This window comes from Oryctolagus cuniculus, chromosome 3 (genome assembly GCF_964237555.1).
Source record: "Oryctolagus cuniculus chromosome 3, mOryCun1.1, whole genome shotgun sequence".
In the NCBI taxonomy this organism is placed as follows: domain Eukaryota; kingdom Metazoa; phylum Chordata; class Mammalia; order Lagomorpha; family Leporidae; genus Oryctolagus; species Oryctolagus cuniculus.
The window spans coordinates 55,717,033-55,739,631 of NC_091434.1; the positions used below are offsets into that span (position 1 = coordinate 55,717,033).

At 35.8% G+C, this 22,599-nt stretch overlaps 1 protein-coding gene and 1 pseudogene across 1 annotated transcript in view; both read right to left on the reverse strand.

Annotated features, from left to right (window-relative positions):
* The window catches only part of LOC127491729 (MOB-like protein phocein pseudogene), a 113,836-nt pseudogene extending 108,866 nt beyond the window's left edge, over positions 1–4,970 (reverse strand).
* The window catches only part of ZNF804A (zinc finger protein 804A), a 347,298-nt gene that overhangs the window by 190,474 nt on the left and 134,225 nt on the right, over positions 1–22,599 (reverse strand). The gene's annotated exons all lie outside the window — the stretch shown is intronic.

A 22,599-nucleotide genomic window follows, 5' to 3' on the forward strand; every position in this document is an offset into this window, starting at 1 on the left:
TTATTTTGTACAGAATTTTCTATAATAGCTAAACTCAGGGGCAAAATGAAAGGAAAACATTACTATCTCTTTAGTAAATGGCTTGTGCAAGACCTCAAGCTTACTTATTTTTTATCTTTGATGAGGATTGTGATCCAGTGATTGTTTAGCAGCTACTTTACCAAACTGTAAATTCCTTTCTTAATAGGCATTATAAACAGATAATACTAATCTTATTAAAAAAAATATGAGAGCCGCTGGCGCCATGGCTCAATAGGCTAATCCTACGCCTGCGGCTCTGGTACACCAGGTTTTAGTTCCGGTAGGGGCGCCAGATTCTGTCCCGGTTGTCTCTCTTCCGGTCCAGCTCTCTGCTGTGGCCCAGGAAGGCAGTGGAGGATGGCCCAAGTGCTTGGGCCCTGCACCCACATGGGAGACCAGGAGGAAGCACCTGGCTCTTGGCTTCGGATGGGCGCAGCACGCTGGCCGCGGCCATTGGAGGATGAACCAACAGAAAAAGGAAGAACTTTCTCTCTGTCTCTCTCTCTCACTGTCCACTCTGTCAAAAAAAAAAAAAAAAATGAGTGCCACACTGGTCAATATACAGTTCACGAATAACTTTGAAAGTATTTCCCATTTAAAAGGCAACACACAGCATAAAAAATCTATAGTAAACAAAGAAGCTATAATATAAATACATGACTAATGTTTTCTAAAATTATATATATATACATATATATATATACACATAATATACATAATGCTTCACTTTATCCAGAAACTGAATTCTGAACTTCCTCTTCTGATCAGGTTATCCTTGGACATCAAATTGTATTTCATCACAAATTTAGTAAACCTATGACACAAAAATGTTTTATTTTTATATTTATCAAATATCTGCCAGTGAAGAAAATAAGCATGTGAAAATATTCTGTAAATCCTACAGCATACTCATCCTAGTTTTGCTACAGATGATTCCATTATTTTAACCCTGCTAGGCAAATATTTATTGCTACTCAGATGACATGCAGCACCATCAAGCGTATGCCTAGCATAGTCTATTGCAAGACACTCTTGCAGTTTTAAGAGCTGAACACAGTAAAATCCATTATTCAGTTGCTGTTATTTGAGTACAAGCATCTGGATGCCATTCATTCTGAAGATTGAAATCAAGTCTATTTAGCTCAAAACAGAATTGTCCATGGGGCCAGTGCTGTGGTGTAGCAGGTGAGGCCGCCGCCTGCAGTGCTGTCATCCCACATGGGCACCAGTTTGAGTCCTGGCTCTGCCACTTCCGATCCAACTATCTGCTATAGCCTGGGAAAGCAATAGAGGATGGCCCAAGTCCTTGGGCCCCTGCACCCACATGGGAGACCCAGAAGAAGCTCCTGGCTGCTGATTTTGGATTGGCACAGGTTCTGTCCAATGCAGTCATTTGGGGAGTGAACCAGTGGATAGAAGACCTCTCTCTCTCTCTCTCTCTCTCTCTGCCTCTCCTTCTCTCTCTGTGTAACTCTTTCAAATAAATAAATAAATTTTTAAAAAAGAAAAGACAGAGTTGCCTTAAATATTCAGACCAGACTTCTAAACACCTTCACCTTGGCCTTCAGGTGGTTCGAGAATTTTGTCAATATTGGAGCAATTTGCTTTTATGTTCTGTTGAATATCCTGCTGAACAGCAAGTGTACTGTCCAGTTGATCAAAGGATTCATTAGGCCAATTACAGAAATCCTACACCTTGGCACTGGGCGCCTACTCTAGCTCAACACTGCCATCCCCTCCACCATGACCATAGTGCCAGAACCATCATTTTACTTTTAAAGAGAAGCAAATGCGATTACCATGTTCCAATTCTTTTCATTTTTTAATACATAAGTTAAATTAAGATATCTTTTTGGAAATTATGTAATTTTCATATTTCTACTTCAGAATAGAAAGAAACATTTCTCTCAGAGTAACAATGAGAGAACTGTAATAATTATACACATGCCTCTTATTTCTGTCGTGAGGAACTGAGTACTATATATATTTGAAGAGCCACTTGTCAGACCGGGAAAATATCCAGGTGCAAAATCCTAGCACCTTCTTAATTTCTCTCTCTGAATTCAACAACTTAAAGCCTGAAACAATATAGACATTCTCTTTAAGGAACTAGTCTGATGAAACACAGAGGCAATGATATGCATGACTGATCTCTAGCATTTAAAATTTAAGTTTTCCCACTCACTGTAATTAAAAGCATCAAAATATGCCATAGCTCAAAATGGAGAATCAATTTTAATTTCTGTGTATCCTCTGCAGCCTTCTTGCCATTTACTAGTTGAGATCTTCTTGAGCAAGTTATTTATATATCTTGTTTGCAAATGTCAATAATAAAAATACTAAATGAGAATCTAAATATAACATATTTAAGATAGCATCTGACACATTGTAGATTTCCATAAATGGATAACTCCTCTCATTCTATTTGGCTATTCAGAAAATCTTTAGTATAGTTTTATAAAGAGTATTTGGAATTCAAACACCGCTGTAAATCATAAAGCACTGCATGTAATACTTGTTTTGACAATTATTGCTATCATGACATGTAAAATGATTTGTATATTTGAAATATATTTCCTTGGGGATATTGTTATGGTAGAGCTACAAAGAAGTACCAAATAAAGTTAGAAACAGCTTATCATATATAAGCAAAAAGAAAAATATAAACTTCAAAGTATCTGATGCACAAGTACTTGGAATAAATTAGGCACCATGAGATAGTCCAAAAATGATGAGACATAATAATGGTTCACTGGAGTACTTGAAGTAGAAGTCTATTTCATTCCTGAAGGAAGAGTCCAACAGTATTTAATAGCTCCGATATGTCTAGCAATATATTAACACCTTTGACTTTAATTGCTTTGATTAAATTTTACTACTCAGACAATTCTTTCATATTGCTTCTACTATTTACTTAATGAATAATACATTTGCTGGAAAAATATATCTTCTGTGTCATTTCAAGCTCTGTTAGAAAGGTTAATGTGGTATTTTATAATGCTCAAGACGTGTGAGGTAGTGAAATTCTATTCAGGCAAACAGAAATGCCAGGGCATTTTTAATAAGACCCTACATGAAATGCTAACATATGTTCTGAAAAAATAAAGTTCCTTTTCAGAAAATGCAAAAGAAATGTTATATTTTTCATGTTATTTCAGCTGTGGATAGATATACTTTGGTTAAATTACCAAGGAAACTATTTTTCTGTTTCACATAATTCCTCAAGCTTGGTAATGCTGGAAATCAACTTCCACAATTTTACTGCTCTTCTGCTACATATAATATACAAAACATTTTTCTTTTGATATGTTTTGTACATTGATCTTTTTTTAAACTTAGGGAATGCAGAAGTAGGACTCCTATAATTAAAAACTGTTCTCAGGTATACACTTTTCTAAGACCTAAGACATTCACCCAGTGGATATAACTATGAATTTTTATAACACTTTTAAGGTGCTATGTTTATATAATGAGTGCAACTTCTGGGGATGTTACAGAAAAGGAATGGATAATATATAAAATTCTAATATAGAGAATATTATTACTTAGTTCAGCGTTTAAAGTTTTTGGTTACTGATATATTTGAATTACATTGATGAATGCAGACTATTTCTTAAACGTACTCTGAACCTTTTGCTTTAGTCTCATCTAATTTAAAATAGCCTTTTCTCTGCTTCTTTATGTAACTCTCTAGTAACTTACAGAATTGTTTCTTTTTTAATTTTATATTTATTTATTTATTTATTTATTTATTTATTTATTTTGACAGGCAGAGTGGACAGTGAGAGAGAGAGAGACAGAGAGAAAGGTCTTCCTTTGCCGTTGGTTCAAACTCCGATGACCGCCGTGGCTGGCGAGCTCCGGCCGGCGACCTCGCTGATCCGATGGCAGGAGCCAGGTGCTTCTCCTGGTCTCCCATGGGGTGCAGGGCCCAAGTACTTGGGCCATCCTCCACTGCACTCCCTGGCCACAGCAGAGAGCTGGCCTGGAAGAGGGGCAACCGGGACAGAATCCAGTGCCCCAACCGGAACTAGAACCCAGTGTGCCAGCACCGCAAGGCGGAGGATTAGCCTAGTGAGCTGCGGCACCGGCCTAGAATTGTTTCTTAATACAAATTTCAATCCAATATATTTTTAAATTCAGAGGATTTGTTACCTATTTAGTAAGATATTTTTATGGTAATGGATATGTTAATACCATAATGAGCTATCACTCTTACACCTATTCAAACAAAATATTACAATGGCGATTGGGCAGGCACTGGGGGTAATGGTTGAAATGCTGCTTGGGACCCCCATACCCCATATCTGAGTAACTAGTATTGAGTCCTGCCTCTGCATTTGATCTAACTTTCTACTAATGTGCCTGGGAGGCAGCAGATGATGGCCCAAGTACTTGGTTTTCTGCCACCACCAACACAGAAGATGCAGATATAGTTCCTGGCTTTATGCTTTAGCCTGGCCCAGCTCCAGCTGTTGAAGGCATTTGGAAAATGAATCAGGGAATGAAAGATATCTCTGTACACCATACTTAAATTCTGAAAATAATTCGATGCTTTCAGATACAAAATGATACATTCAATACATTCTTTATAATAACAATTAAATTTAGCAGTTATCAACATATTTCCATCAGCTTTCTCTATGTATACTTACATGTACATATTGCTATTCTCACATTATAGTAGATAAAAATGAATTTAGGCAAGCTAAGAAATTGCCAAAGCTCATGGTACTTTTAAAAGGCAAGCTAAAATCAAAATATAGAAAAATCTGAATCCAAATTCCTAATAGTTACTCGCTTTGTGTTATTCTTATATTTGATGGTAAAGGTCTTACCTCTTAAAAAATTTCTAAATGTCCTTGTAGATAACTATATATCCAATAGATTTTTTTTAACTTTTATTTAATGAATATAAATTTCCAAAGTACAGCTTATGGATTACAATGGCTTCCCCCCCATGACGTCCCTCCCACCCGCAACCCTCCCCTTTCCCACTCCCTCTCCCCTTCCATTCACATCAAGATTCATTTTTGATTCTCCTTTTATACAGAAGATCAGTTTAGCATACATTAAGTCATTAAGTAAAGATTTCAACAGTTTGCTCCCACACAGAAACATAAATTGAAAAATAATAGATGATTTTTTAAATGATGATGAAATCAGATCAGACCTATTGTCATGTTTAATCCCAGTGAGAGTCAAGTTGGGAATTGATAATTTCTTTTTTTTTTTTTTTTTACACAGAAGATCAGTTTAGTATACATTAAGTAAAGATTTCAACAGTTTGCACCCCCATAGAAACACAAAGTGAAATATACTGTTTGAGTACTCATTATAGCATTAAATCTCAATGTACAGCACATTGAGGACAGAGATCCTACATAAGGAGTAAGTGCACATTTTTTAAATATCCCATAAAAGAGAAATGTGATGGTTACTATTATTCTTTTTTTTTTTTTTTTTTTTTGATAGGCAGAGTAGACAGTGAGAGAGAGAGACAGAGAGAGAAAGGTCTTCCTTTGCCGTTGGTTCACCCTCCAATGGCCGCCGCTGCAGCCGGTGCACCGCGCTGATCCGATGGCAGGAGCCAGGATCCAGGTGCTTTTCCTGGTCTCCCATGGGGTGCAGGGCCCAAGCACCTGGGCCATCCTCCACTGCACTCCCTGGCCATAGCAGAGAGCTGGCCTGGAAGAGGGGCAACTGGGACAGAATCCGGCGCCCCGACCGGGACTAGAACCCGGTGTGCCGGCGCCGCAAGGTGGAGGATTAGCCTATTGAGCCACGGCGCTGGCTATTATTCTTATCTTAAAATTTAGGTGTTAGGTTAGTGCCCTATTCTGACCACATGATTTCACCACTTTAAGCCTTTTTGAATATTTCCATTCCTATGTGAAAAACTTTTATTTATCTCACAATATTCTATATATCCTTCTACCTCTTCTTTACCTGTTCTGTAGTTATACATAGGTACACATTTCAGTCTATGGCCATACCACCCTGAACTTGCCTACCTCATCTGCTATTAGAAGCTAAGTGGTCAGGCCTGGTTAGTACTTGGATGAGAGATACACATTACTGATGTTGCTTAAGTCACACTGTAATTCATTTATTTACATATGCATTCCTGTGGTTTGACAGTCAACTCTCTTAGAGGTGGAATTACTTCCTATACATATTTGTAGAATCTGAAATTAGCATAAAACATGTAGTCAACAAGAGTTTGCTGAATAAGCAAGTGACCATTAATCCTTCTGACTACTGACATAAGTAGTAGTATCTTTTCTTACTGGGTTGTCTCTCAGGCACTTTCATATAGCATACCTCCTCCCAAGCTTCTTCATGGTTCCCTGCATTACTGATTCTGATTGTTTAACTTCATTATATATAATCTTATTACATCCATGATGCCCCTTTTCTGTTTTCTACATAATTTCAAAGTCATATTTTTTAATTATAGCAATTATAATTTCTTCTTCACTATGTCTCCATAAGTGCCGATACAGCAAAACAAATGGCAATAAATGTAATTGAAATATTTTTATCCCATCCTTTTAGAATTTATATACATCAGTTTACTAATGTGTTTCTTTTACTATAAGCTGATTGAATCCAGAATATATTGGCCTCTTCTTAGTGCATAACTTACCAGAAATACATATGTAAGTGTTGAGATTTTGAAAAACAGGAGGAGGAAAAGAAGCAGAAACAATTAAGAATGAGGGTGATACAACTGCAAAAAGTATGTTTAATCTCACAAGTTCAACATTATTCAAGAATCTTTATCCATATCTAACACTGCAAAGTGACTTACGCTCATTTTCAAGTGAGAAAGTCAAATAATCTTCTCAAAGAAAAAAGATTTAAAGAAAATCTATCTAGTCATTTGCAAGTATTTGGATAAACATAAAATACCTTCTTGACTGAATAAAGAAATTCATGAATACCTAGATCACTGCATGCCAACCTACTGACAAAAATATTGAAAAAAAAGCAAGTATTATGATTACTCATTGTAGTTTCCCTATTGCTTGTACAATATTGCCACTTAACTGCATGGAAAGCATTTGCTATTTTCACAGAGTTTAAAATGTGCATTTAACAAAACAGTGTGTACATAGAAATAATTAAACAGGAAGTATCTGAAATAAGTAGATTACTTGAAATATTTTCATTAAAGTGGATATATGTTTTTGTCATTTAGAATTGAAACACTAATATCTCATGGTTGAAAATAGATCTATAAAATAATCAGACTGGTACTGCTGCAAGATAATTATTCTCAATATTAGTAGTTATTACATGTCTCAAATCTTAATGAACTATGCAAAATGCGATGTGATTTTAATCCATGTAGACCTGGTTAAATGCCTTTCCTATAAGTTTTCTGAATTTAAATGTTTCATACATTTTTATGCTAATACTGAGTTAAAAAGTGACTTCAACTTGATGGAAAACTTTATATGCCAATCATAGAGAAATATGTGGGTCTGTTGTTAAGCATGTAACATGTGTCATTCAATTCAGTATTTTAAAATTCCTATCATGTAAAATTTTAATAATTTGACATATTATTGCTTTAAACTTAAATTTTAGAATGAATTTCTATTAAAGCAGAGAGATTTTTAAATGTGTTTATATACCCACATTACCTCCTTGCCTCTGATAATTCTTAATATTGTAAAAGGCTACTTAAGAAATTATCTGTTATTTTATGTTTTTTGTAGTAATATATAGTAAAATGAATTCTGCCCACAAGAATCTGTATTATGCCAGATGGTATCTTCACAGTAATGTGTTCTTAAATTGGATAATTACTTTAATAGCATAAGTAAAGTAACACTGTTCTGAATGGCTGCATAGTGTAAATCAAGCCTAAATTTCTCTCTAGGGTAAATGCTACTAACATGACAGTTTTGAGTAAGACCAGAAAAGTACAGGCAACAAAAGCAAAACTAGATAAACGAGATTATGTCAAACTCACAAGCTTCTTCCCAGAAAAGGAAACAATCAACAGACTGAAGAATTATCCAGTACAATAGGAGAAAATTTTGTAAGCTAGTTATCCTACAAAGCATTAGCATCCAGAATATATTAGCAACTCAAAACACTCCGCAACATTATCAACAACAAAAAGCAACCAATCCAGTTTAGAAATGGTGAAAGTCTTGGACAGTTTTCAAAAGAAATATAAATGGGCAACAAATATTTGAAAAAAAAATGCTTAATATCATGAGCCATCAGGGAAATGTAAATGAAAACCACAGTGAGATTATACTTCACCCATGTATGAACGGCCACTATCCAAAAGACAGAGAGTAAGAAATGCTGGTGAGGATTTCGGAAGTGGGATCTTTTATTCTATTTATAAGAATGTAAGTTAGGGGAGTCACTGTTGAAAACATTATGGAGATGGCTTAAAATCTAGAAATGGAACTTCCACATGATTCAGAAACCACACTACTGGTTAAATAGCCAAAAAAGATAAGAATCACTGTATCCAAGAAATACCTGCTCGATCATATTTACAGCAGCACTGTTCACAACAGACGAAATGCGGAATCAACTAAAGCGTCCATCATCAGATGATTGGATAAAAAATGTGTCAAAAATAAATGCATGTGAGATTATATTAAGAAAGGTGTTGTTGCTGAGTTTTTTGAGTTGCTGATATATTCTGATATTAATCCTTTTTAGGATAACAAGCTTACAGATATATTCTCCCATCCTACCAATGCCTCTTCACTCTTGATTGTTTCATTTGATGTACAGAACAATTTGATAGTTAGATATAATCGTATATTAATATATATGTAACAGAATACTACTCAAATATAAAAAAGAATGAATTTCTGTCATTTGCAGCAAAATGGATGGAATTGGAAGACATCATGTTGAGTGAAATAAGATACAGACAAATTGTGCAACTTCTTTATATGTGGGAGCTAAAATTAAACAGACAAGCTCAATCTGAACAAAAAATGTTGATAATGAGAGACTAGAAGAGGGGAGGTGATAAAAGGAGTTTGGATAAAACAAATCAGAGAATCTGGGTATGCCTCATTAATTGTACAAATATTTGATCAGCTCTTGTCCTGACTGTTGATGTACAATTTAATATTTTATCCCTTTTAGTATTTTTTTTTGTTCTAGTACTATTGGTTGAACTCTGTAATTAACACACAATTATTCTTAGGTGTTTAAATTTAACTGAAAAGTGATCCCTGTTAAATAAAAGAGTGGGAATAAGACAAGGAGGAGATGTACAATTTGGGACATGCTCAATCGACTTGCCTCAAATGGTGGAGTTAGAAATGTGCCAGGGGATTGCAATGCAATCCCATCAAGGTTGCATGTACCAATGCCATCTCACTAGTCCAAGTGATCAATTTCAGTTCACAATTGATCACACTGATAGGTCTAAGAGTCAAAGGGATCACACAAACAAGACTAGTGTTTGCTAATACTAACTGATAGAATCAAAAAGGGACAGAATGATCCAGCATGGGAAAAAGGATACACAGCAGACTCATAGAATGGCAGATGTCCTAAACAGCACTCTGGCCTCAGAATCAGCCCTTAAGGCATTCAGATCTGACTGAAGAGCCCATGAGAGTATTTTAGGCATGGAAAGCCAAGACACTCTGGCAAAAAAAAAAAAAAAAAAAAAAAAAAACAACAACAACAACAAAAAACCTAAATGAAAGATCTTTGCGAGTGAGATCCCAGTGGAAAGAATGGGCCATCAAAGAAGGAGATACCTTTCTCTGAAGGGAGGAGAGAACTTCCACTTTGGCTATGACCCTGTCAGAATAAGATCAAAGTCGGCAAACTCAAAAGGCTTCCATAGCCTTGGCAACTCATGACTAGAGCCTAGGGATATTACTGATGCCATAAACAAGAGTGTGAAATTGTTAAGTCAACAACAGGAGTCACTGTGCACTTACTCTTCATGTGGGATCTGTCCTTAATGTGTTGTCCAATGTGAAGTAATGCTCTAACTAGTACTGAAACAGTATTTTACACTTTGTGTTTCTGTGTGGGTGCAAACTGATGAAATCTTTACTTAATATACACTAAGTTGATCTTCTGTATATAAAGATAATTGAAAATGAATCTTGATGTGAATGGAATGGGAGAGGGAGTGGGAGATGGGATAGGTGCCAATGGGAGAGAAGTTATGGGTGGGGGGAAGCCATTGTAATCCATAAACTGTACTTTGGAAATTTATATTTACTAAATAAAAGTTTAAAAAATTTGTACAAATATATTAATATGATATGTTAACAGGAGATACTGGTAAGGAATATCTGTTAAGTCCTTTCTATGACTTTACAATCTTTTGTAACCTTAAAACTATTCTGCAATAAAATGTTTAAAAATATTCTATAATTTCCATGAAATCCAGACTTTTACATTCTGCTAAAACTTTTTTGGAGGAAAATTCTTTTGGTGAAATATTATTTCAATACTAAATTGATGATCTTGTCTAGGAAAGAAAGATAAAGGAGAATTTCACCTTAATTCTGTATATGGAGCCACGTGTGGCACCAATGTTGTTTTGTACAAATGGAAAGTGATTGTTTTCACTGGTGGATATACTTCAAATGGCATTATCTAATTTTCAGGACATGCATTTAACCATTTCATATGTCAATATTGAGTACAGCATCCTCACTGTCTTCAGTTCTTTGAAGGTAACTCTGGATATTTCTGACACAATTATAAACATAACTGGTACACTAGATTTATTGTGTTTAACTATACATGTGAAACTTCATTATCAAAGTGTATTTTTCACAAATATTCATATTAGATTTGAATATACACCAACATTTTCTGAATATCAAAGTTTAATGCAAAATTATAAAATATTTCAGGTAGAAATTTTATCTGTGTATCATTTATTTTCCAGTCATTTTTAATACAACATTCAGAAGGAACTGTTTATGTCTCTGAAAGTCCACTTATTTTGTACTAACTATTAAGCAGTGTTTAAATTACTTAATGTCAATGTAGATACAAAATCAATTACTTAAGAATAGGATGATTTGGAGAAGTAGTGAACTTGGATTCATTTTCACAAAAGCATTTTTTAATACCAAGTGAGTATCTAACACTTGACTTTCTTTCAGGGAAATATCAAGGAAAGTGTCATGCTATTCAGGAAAATTTCTTCATTTTATTGTCAAAAACACACTGGATTCTCTCACTCCTGCCATCTCTCTCTCTCTCTCTTCATATATGTATATTTATATATACATAAATACGTAATATAAAATTATGAGTATATTAATAAAAAAGATCATAGGTTTGTCTACTTATATGTAATTTCTTTAAAAAAATATTTATTTATTTATTTGAAAGGGAGAGTTACAGAAAGGCAGAGATGCAACGGTTGGAGCTAGACCAATCCAAAGACAGGAGCCAGGAGCTTCCTCCAAATCTCCCATGTGGGTGCAAGGACCCACACTCTTGGGCCATCTTATACTGCTTTCCCAGGCCATAGCAGAGATCTGGATCAAAAGTGGAGCAGCCAGGACTTGAACCGGTGTCTATATGGGATACTGGCTCTGTAGGCAGTGGCTTTACTCACTACGCCACAGCGGTGGCCCCTACTTACATGTAATTTGATAGCTGCTTTTAATGAGTCTCCATGTAACATTACAGCAAAAATGAAACTTGTGTGAATTCACAATTGTGTTCTCTCTCATTTCACATTCTCTAGTAATAACTCTAGCTTTATCAGATTATAGCCTGTGCACTTACTATGAAAAACTTGGAAAGTGACAGTGGTAAAGCACAGAGATGGCCTGAAAAGACCTTGACTAACTTATTCTCAAAAGGTAGAATTAACAGCAAAAATATCTGAAATAAAGACGATGTGGAAATAAGTGAGATCATCTTTAAACTTGAAAAAAAATGGGAAAATTCAGAAATAAATAGAAATATTTCTGGGTAGCTGCAACACAAAGAAGATCTCGAGAAAGAAATGCACAAAATCTCATTTAAAGGAGCTCTACAGTAGTATATGAATGAGACTTTCTTTTGCCATTATTCAACAATGTTCTACAAAGTTCACCAAATAATTTCTTGATGTCTAGTTGATGTGTCTTCACACATGACACCCCACTGGGATGGATGTCTGCAGTGCTTTGGGTCTATTGTGTTATGAATGTCCCCATACTATGGTAAAGAAGGACAGTTGGAGGAGTACAGATGCACCTCAACTCATGACACGGTTATGTCCTGCTGAATCTCTTGTAGGCTGAAAATAGCATCAGTTGCAAGTGCTTTAATACCTACAACCTACTGAACATCACATCTTAGCAAAAACAGTATACTGTTTGGTGGTGCTGTTTACCTGGTGATAGTGATCGTGCCACTCACATGTGCCCAGCATTATGAAAGTACCAGCCTAGATATTTTCAGCACATGAAAAAAATCAAAATTTCAAGTACAGTTTCTAGTGAATGCACATCAATTTCACATCATTTTAAATCTTAAGTCATCATAATTCAAGGAAGGTCTCTATATAATCTATCAACAAATACAAAGGACCACATCTGATTCATAACCAAATAGTTTTATATGTATATGCATGCACACACACGTACGCATACACAAACACACACAGGCTGTTCACAACTTTTCATAAGTTTGCTTTTACTGGATGAATATTTGTTTGGTGAAGTATTAAAATATAGATAACTAAAAGTTAATCTCCATGCCATATAGGTATTCTATAAATTATGTTTTTTTTTTATTTTATTTTTTGACAGGCAGAGTGGACAGTGAGAGAGAGAGACAGAGAGAAAGGTCCTCCTTTGCTGTTGGTTCACCCTCCAATGGCCGCCGCGGCCGGCGCGCTGCGGCTGGCGCACCGTGCTGATCCGATGGCAGGGGCCAGGAGCCAGGTGCTTTTCCTGGTCTCCCATGGGGTGCAGGGCCCAAGCACCTGGGCCACCCTCCACTGCACTCCCTGGCCACAGCATAGAGCTGGCCTGGAAGAGGGGAAACCGGGACAGAATCCAGCGCCCCAACCGGGACTAGAACCCGGTGTGCCGGCGCCGCTAGGCGGAGGATTAGCCTAGTGAGCCGCGGCGCTGGCCCTATAAATTATGTTTTAAAAGTATATGATAGGGGCCAGCACTGTGGTGCAGCGGGTAAAAGCCTTGGCCTGTAACATTGGCATACCATACGGGCACCAGTTCAAGTCCTGGCTGCTCCACTTCTGTTCCAGGTCCTGAGTAATGCGCCTTTGAAAGCAGCAGAGGATGGCTCAAATGCTTGGGACCCTGAAATGTGGGATATTTGGAAGAAGCTCCTGGATTCTGGCTTCAGATTGGCTCAGCTCTGGTCATCATGGCCATTTGGGTAGGGACCCAGCAGATGGAGGACCTCTCTCTCTCTCTCTACCTCTTTCTGTAATTTTTTTTCAAATAAATAAAATAAATCTTAAAAAAAGAAAATATGTTAACTAACTTTTTTTAAAAAAGCATACGATAGTGTTAGCATATAGTTGTTAGCTTTATTCTATTCTGCCTACTCACTCAAAACACAGGGAGAAGTCATGAGCACAGTACTGCCATCATGAATTACAGGAAGATAATTTTTTTCTTTTTTTTTTTTTTTTTTTTTTTTGACAGGCAGAGTTAGACAGTGAGAGAGAGACAGAGAGAAAGGTCTTCCTTTTTCCATTGGTTCACCCCCAAAATGGCTGCCATGGCCGGTGCGCTGCGGCCAGCGCGCTGTGCTGATCCAAAGCCAGGAGCCAGGTGCTTCCTCCTGGTCTCCCATGCGGGTGCAGGGCCCAAGCACTTGGGCCATCCTCCACTGCCTTCCTGGGCCACAGCAGAGAGATGGACTGGAAGAGGAGCAACCAGGACAGAATCCGGTGCCCCAACCGGGACTAGAACCTGGGGTGCTGGCACTGCAGGCAGAGGATTAGCCAAGTAAGCTGTGGTGCTGGCCAGATAATTTTTTTTCAAACTCTGGTAGCATTGTGGAATTTTTATAACATTTGCCTTTTTGCTGATCGTAATTTCTAATGGTTTTGGTAGTATAAAAATTAAAGAGAATTATACAATTATTACATTGATTACTGAAACATCATAGCTTTATTGGGAGAAAATAAGAGATAATTAAAATGCTTAAAGTAGGAGTTTGACAACAGAGAATATACAATATTTGCATTACCTTCACAATAAAGTAAAAGTACTAATGTAGGAAAAATACAAGAAGGAATTACTAACATATATAATAATCATCAACATTGATAATGTAGTTATATATGATTCTAATTATTTATTTGGTTGAATATTTAGTTATTTCAGAGTCAGAATAATTCATTGCTTTTCTAACACTTCTACAAGTAATTCTGGTTACTAAAATGAAAAGCTAAATCATACTTATCAATATTTTTGCCAAATAACATGACTAAATAAAATACAACCCACCATTTACAAGTTAAAAACTGATGAGAATTGTGGAATTTTGAAAGGCTTTTTTTCCCACAAAAGTGTTATTCTTACAGGCATTAGTCCTGTTGGCATGAAGCAATGTTTGAACATCTGCTTGAATCCAATTATTCCTTAAACCTGTATTCTTTCAAAGCCTATTATATGCCAGGGTTTTTGTAAGGTGAAGCAGATTCAGTGATTCATTGTGATGATTCTTCAGCAGGAGATTCATGTAAAAAAGATTGGATAACAGATTAGTTCAAATTTAATTTATAAACATTTTAATAGGTAAATTAAAATTTACCAAAACACCTGCAAAATATTAAACTGATAACATTATTTCAGGTTATGATATAATAATTATCTTTTAAAAAGTATTGCACTTAACATCATTCATTCATCTTATAACAAATATAAAGAACTACAAATCTGAGGCTCAAATTTGGACATATTTTTAGCAGTGAACTCTTTAACTGCAATCTAGCTAAGCATCATAGGTATTCATCAGTTTGGGTTAGCTGTTGATATTACCAAAGAACAAAATACAACCTAGGTTACACACATTGTACAGGTGTAAGGAGTAAGTCTTGAAGAATGTTAGGAGTAAAGGCCTCAAGTTATTTCAAACCTCGAGGACTAGAAAAATTCAGACTTTTACTACTTGAATATTGTCCAGAGTTTTCATTAGCCTACTAATTTGGGGAACTGGATATTTAGTATGTTCTTTTCTGACTACCTAACTTACATGGAAGATACCTAAAGACAAAGAGAAATATTTCATGACTAATCCTTTCCAAGACACACCTTCTTCTCTATTTACTACTTCTCCCAATGAATAAAGCACAAAGGAAGTCAAATAATGCACAATCTCTTATCTTTGTGTCATTTATAAAGTTAATCCAGCATTAGTTTATTCTCCTAATATTGAACACTTATCAAGGTTAAGATAAAATGCACCTTATTTCTTTTAACTCATTGTCAACAATACAACCCTCAATTTGCTATTCAGGACCATTTTTCTATGAATGACCTTGTTATCACATTTTAGGGGAGGTCATGGTTTAATGAATTTACTTTTCAGTCCTTTGTAATAGTCACAGAAAGTAAGTTGAACAGTAACTGATGTGGGAGGAACAAATATGAATCTTTCTGGATGGGTTTTATATTTTAATTCAGATTAGGAAATGATTCAAAGCAGTTTATACACCTCCCAACATGATTTAGCAATTAAACATCTTTTATTTAGAAGTAATTCTAGTTAATCAGAGGTGTCTGCAGTTAAAACATAGTGGAGTGACTTATTGTAGCTTTTAAAGATTTAATCCATTTAATATCTTTACTGGTGTTTCTGAATTAAATGTACTACTTAGCCTAGTCTTTAATAAATGTCTACATATTGCTTAAAAAAATCTCTCCAAATGACCTTATTTAATTCCTCATGTGTATTATCTTGAATATGCAATAAACCCAAATAGAAATTTAATTTCCATCTGAAAAGACACATTATTTCCTCTTTTGCATTAAAGGCAGTTTTCATTGCCTTGTAGAGAATATGCATTTTATATAAATGGAACATGAAGAATAACACTGTTAAAGGCATTTCAATGGTTTATTCTTAGATATAATGCAGCTTAGATATAATGAATGAAAAGATGAATGACTGCATCATTTATATTTGCATTATCTAGGGTTTCTAGTAATAGTCCTGTAACAACTTAGACTTGCATTTTCTCTCAACATATTATCAAAATAATAATTTGATACTATAAGTTATAAAATTATATATGGCCCAGAGTTGCTGCTTTGACAAGCTTATAATATAGAGGAGAAAATAAAGAATGTAAGCATGAATCAATAGAAAACATCGTTGGGGTGAGATACACAGCAACTGTAATTCACAGAAGAAAAACACAATTTCTTTAGGTCTAAGAATCCTAAATAATGAAATGATTTGAAGGATGGGTTTGATACTTTTGTCAAATAAGCTTCAGCTGCAGAAGCAAATTCAAACTAGACAATTATACAAAGATAATAAAAGAAAGAGACCTAAAAGCATTTAAAGTCAATGGAGCAGACCGAGGACTGACTTGCCTGGGCAGCTTGCTTTTATCTCATCTCACACAGAACACTGACAAAACTGGGATATATCAGGTTCCTGGGAGTACTTAAGAATCAAGGTAAAGGAACTGGAGGGTTACTGTGGCCAGCATGGTTCTACAAGATTGAGAAAATGTACAAAGCCTGATATTTGTTCATCCAGATGGATGGAGAGGTGCGGAGTGTGCTTCCAACTTCTTTTGGTGTTTTGGTGCACTTCCCAAAGGGTTGGTTTACATTTTTCCTTCAACCAAAACACTAATGGAATCCTCACAGTTTAGTGGGTGCAGCTAGAAAAAACAAAAAGAGTAGACAAACTGCTTCATGCAGAGCAGCTCAGCAAGTATGGCAGGGGGCATAAAACTTCTCTACCTTAAAAGAAAGAGATGAGTGGTACACTGGCTCCAACATCCCAGCCTGCAGATAAACAGTCAGATAACAAAGGGAGTAAGATTGTTATAGACTTCTATAAAAAAGAATCTAGGAAATCCCCCTTTTACATGCACAAGCCCAAGAAAGACATAGTGTTATAACAGTTGTGAGAATCTTCTAATCTCTAGGTCAGCCAATTTCTGAATTCTGTTGAATTCAATCTCTGAAGACCAGGAGTGGAGGCATTTTTCCAAATATGTAAACACCAATGAAAAGCTACAAAAGACATACAAAAATATGGTTGTATGGATATATGAATTAATCAGAACAAAATAAACTCCAGCAACAACCTTAAAGAAATGGAAATATATGGACTGGCCAACAAAGAAATCAATGTAATTGTCTTAGAGAAGCCAAGAACACAGACAGAAAGTTAAATAAAATAAGGAAAATATACAGGGACATATAATATTCGGAATACCAACAAAGAGAATGAATTCTCCCCCACAATATGTAAATCAAACAAATTCTGAAGCTGAGAAACAGAACTGAAAAGAAAATTTCACTTTGTACACTGCAGCAGCAGACTTGATCAAGCAGAAGAAAGAATCAATAAGCTTGAAGACAGATAATTTAAAATATTGTCAGATGAACAAAAAGAAAAAAGAATGGACAGCAGATTCAGGGAATTAGGAAATATCATCAAGATAATTAATATTTCCACAAGAAAAAGGAAGAAAAAAGAAAAAACAAATATTTCATTTATAAATAACAATATAGAGAGTTCTTCAAGTTGAAAGGAAAGGATGATAATCAGTAATAAAACATAAATGTATACACTTATAACATATTGATTAAAATAAGCATGAATAAGCAAGTGCAGAAAATTATAATATTTGAATTTAAGATAAATCAAAATGAAAATAAAACATATTAATATTTTTGCTATGGGGCTGGCACCCTGGCATAAGTGGGTAAAGCTGTTGCCTGCAGTGCCGGCATCCCATATGGGTGCCGGTTCGAGTCCGGCTGCTCCACTTCCAATCCAGCTCTCTGCTAAAGCCTTGGAAAGCAGTGGAAGATGGCCCAAGTACTTGGGCCCCTCTACCCATGTGGGAAGACACAGAGGAAGCTCCTGGCTCCTGCCTTCAGATCAGTACAGCTCCAGTTGTTATGGCCAACTGGGGAGTGAACCAGCAGATGGAAGACCCCTCTCTCTTTCACTCTCTCTCTCTCTCTCTCTCTACCTCTCCTTCTCTCTCTGTGTAACTCTGACTTTCAAATAAAATAAATAAATCTTTAAAAACAATTCATAAGGATGCAACAAAAAGCAGTAGGAATAAGAATATTTGGTTTCTAAAATTTTAAATTATTTTTACTTTATTTGAATGGCAGAGGAGAGACTAGCAGAGAGACCGACAAAGAAACAGAGAGCTTTCCACTCACTGGTTCACTCCCAAAACACCCATAAAAACCAGAGGCCTGGAAAATCAGTGGAAGATGGCCAAAGTGCTTAGGCCCCTGCACCAAAGTGGTAGACCTGGAAGAAGCTCCAGGCTCCTGGCTTCAGATCGGCTCAGCTCTGGCCATTGTGGCCATTTGGGGAGTGAACTAGTGGATGGAAGACCTCTCTGTCTCTCTCTGCCTTTGCCTCTGACTCTGTAACTCTGCCTTTCAAATAAAAAAAAATCTTTTTCAAAAAAAAAAATCAAATGATCATTCTAATAGATATAAAAATGTTATTTGATAAAATTCAACATCCTTTCATAATTAAAAACTCTGAAAAACCTAGATAGAAGCAGAATGCATCTGTCCATAGTAAAAACCATACTTGACAACCTACAATTAACATAAAACTCAATGGATAAAATTAAAATTTTTTCCTTTATAATCTGGAAAAGAACACAGAGGCACCTTGTAACTTCTATTCAACATAATACTGAAAGTATTATTCAGAGCATTCAGGTAAGGGACAGAAATACAACCCATGCAGATTAGAAAGGTAGAAGTAAGATTATGTGTTTATAGATAACATTATTTTATTTATAGACAATTATAAAAAATTCAGAGAAATACTGTTAGAACTAATAAATTCAAGAAGTGAAAAGACACAAAGTCAACATGCAAAAAATTGTCTTTTTTCAGATACTAACAAAAAACTACATGGAAAAGGAGATTTTAAAAGCATTAATGAGAATGAACAACTTAGAAATGCGAGGAAAGAGGTGAAACACTTGTACATAGAAAATTACATAACTGTGACAAAATAAATTAACAAAGACACAAAGGGAAACAGATCTTACCTTCACAGATTAGAAGATGATATTGTTAGAATGTATATGCTTTACATATGCGAAGCAATTCCTATAAAACTTCTAATACGTTTTATAGTAATGGATAAATCAAAATGGTCATAAAATTCATATGAAATCACAAAGGACCTGAAATGCCAAATCGATCTTGAGAAAGAAACGTAAAGCTGGACACATCAGAATTCCTAATTTCAAAATATATTACAAATCAACAGTAATGAAAACAAAATGGTAATGGAATAAAAACAGATACACTACTGAAATCAAAGAGAGTCCAGAATAACCTCACAGTTACAAAATCAACTGATCTTCAACAAGGGTGTCATGAATGCACACAGTGGAAAGGACGTATCTGCAACAGTGTCTGGAAATTACACTTATTTTTGTATCCACATACAAAAGAATGCAGTTGGACCCTCATACCATGTAGGAAAATTCAACTCAAAATGGATTAAAGATTGAACCATAAAATCTTTGTATGCAACTACTAAAAGAAAATATGGCAAAACTTCATGGCCTTAGTCTAAGCAATGGTTTTGTGACGGGGACACCAAAAAACATAGGCAACAAAAGTATAAACAGACAAATTGAAGGGCATCAAATTAGAACATTCCAAACAAATAAACAGCAGAGTGAAAAGTGACCCTGAACAAAGGAAAAAAATATTTGCAAATCATATTCCTGAAAAAGCATAGTATCAAGATAAGTAGAGAACTCCTCAAATATGGTAACAATAACAGCAATAAAGAAACACCCAAATACTCCCAGTTGAAAAATTGGCAAAAGAGCTGAATAAACAATTTTCAAAAAAATACATGCCAGTAGTCAATGAATCTATGAAAAAGCACTGGACAACGTTAATTATCAGGAGAAATAAATCAAAACCACAATATCAGCTCAGACTTGTTTGGATGGCTATTAAGAAAAAAACAAACAGCAGGTAAACAGAAGATAATAAATACTGTAATAAAATAGAGAAATTGGAATCTTTGTCTAGTACTAGCAGTAATGTAAAACGGTATTATGAAATAAAATATGGAAGTTCCAAAAAATAGAAAATAAAACTACCATATGATCCAACAGACCCACTTCTGGATATATAACAACAACAAAACTGAAAGAATCTCAAGAAGATATCTGCATTCTCACTTCCATTGCAGCATTATTCACAATGGTCAAAACATGGAAGCAACATAAATGTGTAAAAAAAAACTTGATATGCACATGCAATGGAATTCTATCCAACCCAAACAAAAAAAGAAAATCCTGCCATATTCCAGAATATGGTAAATAAGGAGATCATGCTATGTGACATTAACATGTTATAGGAGTACATATACTGCATGATTCCACATCAAGGAAGAAACTAAAATAGTCAAATTCATAGAAACAGAAGTTAGAATGGTGCTTGCTAAAGACTAGATAAAGGAAGAAAAGGCAAGTTTCAGAAATATGTAAAAGATTTCAGTTTTATAAGATGAAAAAATTCTAGATAGGTGCTGTATAAAACTGCAAGTTTTATACTTCACAATATTGTGTGGCATAACTTAAAATTTGTGAAGAGGGTAGAACTCCCGTTTCCTGTTTCCATCAAAAGAGAAAAAAAATTCAAACAAAGAAGAATGAATGCTTTATAATTTTAGCAGAAGCAAATTATTCAATATTAAAGTAAACAAATAGTTTCCGAGGAATTTGGGGTTGACAATGGTAAGGAAAAAAGTCACTGTGTCAGGGTACAAGATAACCTGGTTTGTATTTATATTTTCATTAATGTGATGATTTCACCTATGTGTGCACTTGTAAAATTTATGCAACCATACAAATCATATATGTATAGTTTACTTTATTTCAATCATACCTGAGTAAATCAATAACCTTATTTTTAAATATTTATTTATTTTTATCTGAAAAGCAGAGTCACACATACAGAGAAAGAAAGAGAAAGAATGATGTTCTGTCTACCAGTTCACACCCCAAATGGCTGCTGGGCCAGACAGGAGCCAGGAGCTTCTTCCAGGTCTCCCACATGACTACAGAGGCCCAAACGTTTGGGCCATTCTCCATTGCTTTCCCAGACTCATTAGAAGGGAGCTGGATTGGAAGTAGGCAGTTGAACCAACACTCACAGGGGATGACATTGCTGCAGGTGGCAGCTTAACACGCTATGCCACAGCATCGGCCAGAATACTAACTTAAAAAAAATAGGCCACTTTGAAGGTAATCATATGAGAATTATCCCACTCTATTAATAAAAAGAAGATGGATGGGTGTGCAATTGGTGAAAGGTTAAAATGTTGCTTGGGGCCAGCACCGTGGCTCACTTGGTTAATCCTCCGCCTGTGGCACCAGCATCCCATATGGGCACCGGGTTCTAGTCCTGGTTGCTCCTTTTCCAGTACAGCTTTCTGCTGTGGGCTGGGAGTGAAGTGGAGGATGGCCCAAGTGCTTGGGCCCTGCACCCGCATGGGAGACCAGAAAGAAGCACCTGGTTCCTGGCTTCGGATCAGCGCAGTTCCGGGCATAGCGGCCATATGGGAAGGAAGACCCTCATTTGGAAGTAAGAACCTGCATCTTATATCAGAGTGCCTGGAATTGAGTTCTGGTTACTTCACTTCCAATTCTGCTTCTTAATAATGTGACCCTATTAGGCAGCAGATGATGGCAAAGGACTTGGTTCCCTGTTACCAATGTCAAAGACCTGGAATGAATTTAAGGCCCCTGACTTCATCCCAGGCCTCATATATCTATCTCTTTGGCTTTACTTATCCCTATCTCTTTCTGCCCAACAAATAATATATTTATATTTTTAAAGAAAAAGAGAAATAAAGATATAAAATCTGCACAGATGTTATTTCATCTAATGAATGCCATTGTAACTATTATTTTTGAATCCCAACAAGTAATATAAATAGTATGTATTTACATTCAATATAATGTATATTCATACAAAAGAAATGAAGGTTTCCTATAATTTATGCTTCATAAAATATTCTTTTTTTAAAAAGTCACTTTTTAAAAAAATATTTATTTATTTGAAAGAGTTACACAGAGAGGAGAGAAAGAGAGACAGAGAGAGGTCTTCCTCCCACTGGTTCACTCCCCAATTGGCTGCAATGGCTGCATGGATCCGAAGCCAGGAGCCAGGGGCTTCTTTCCAAGTCTCCCATGCGGATGCAGGGGCCCAAGGATATGGGCCATCCTCCACTGTTTTCCCAGGACATAGCAGAGAGCTGGATCAGAAGCAGAGCAGCCGGGTCTCGAACCAGCACCCATGTGGGATGTCGGCGCTTCAGGCCAGGGCGTTAACCCACTGCACCACAGGACTGGCACCTTAA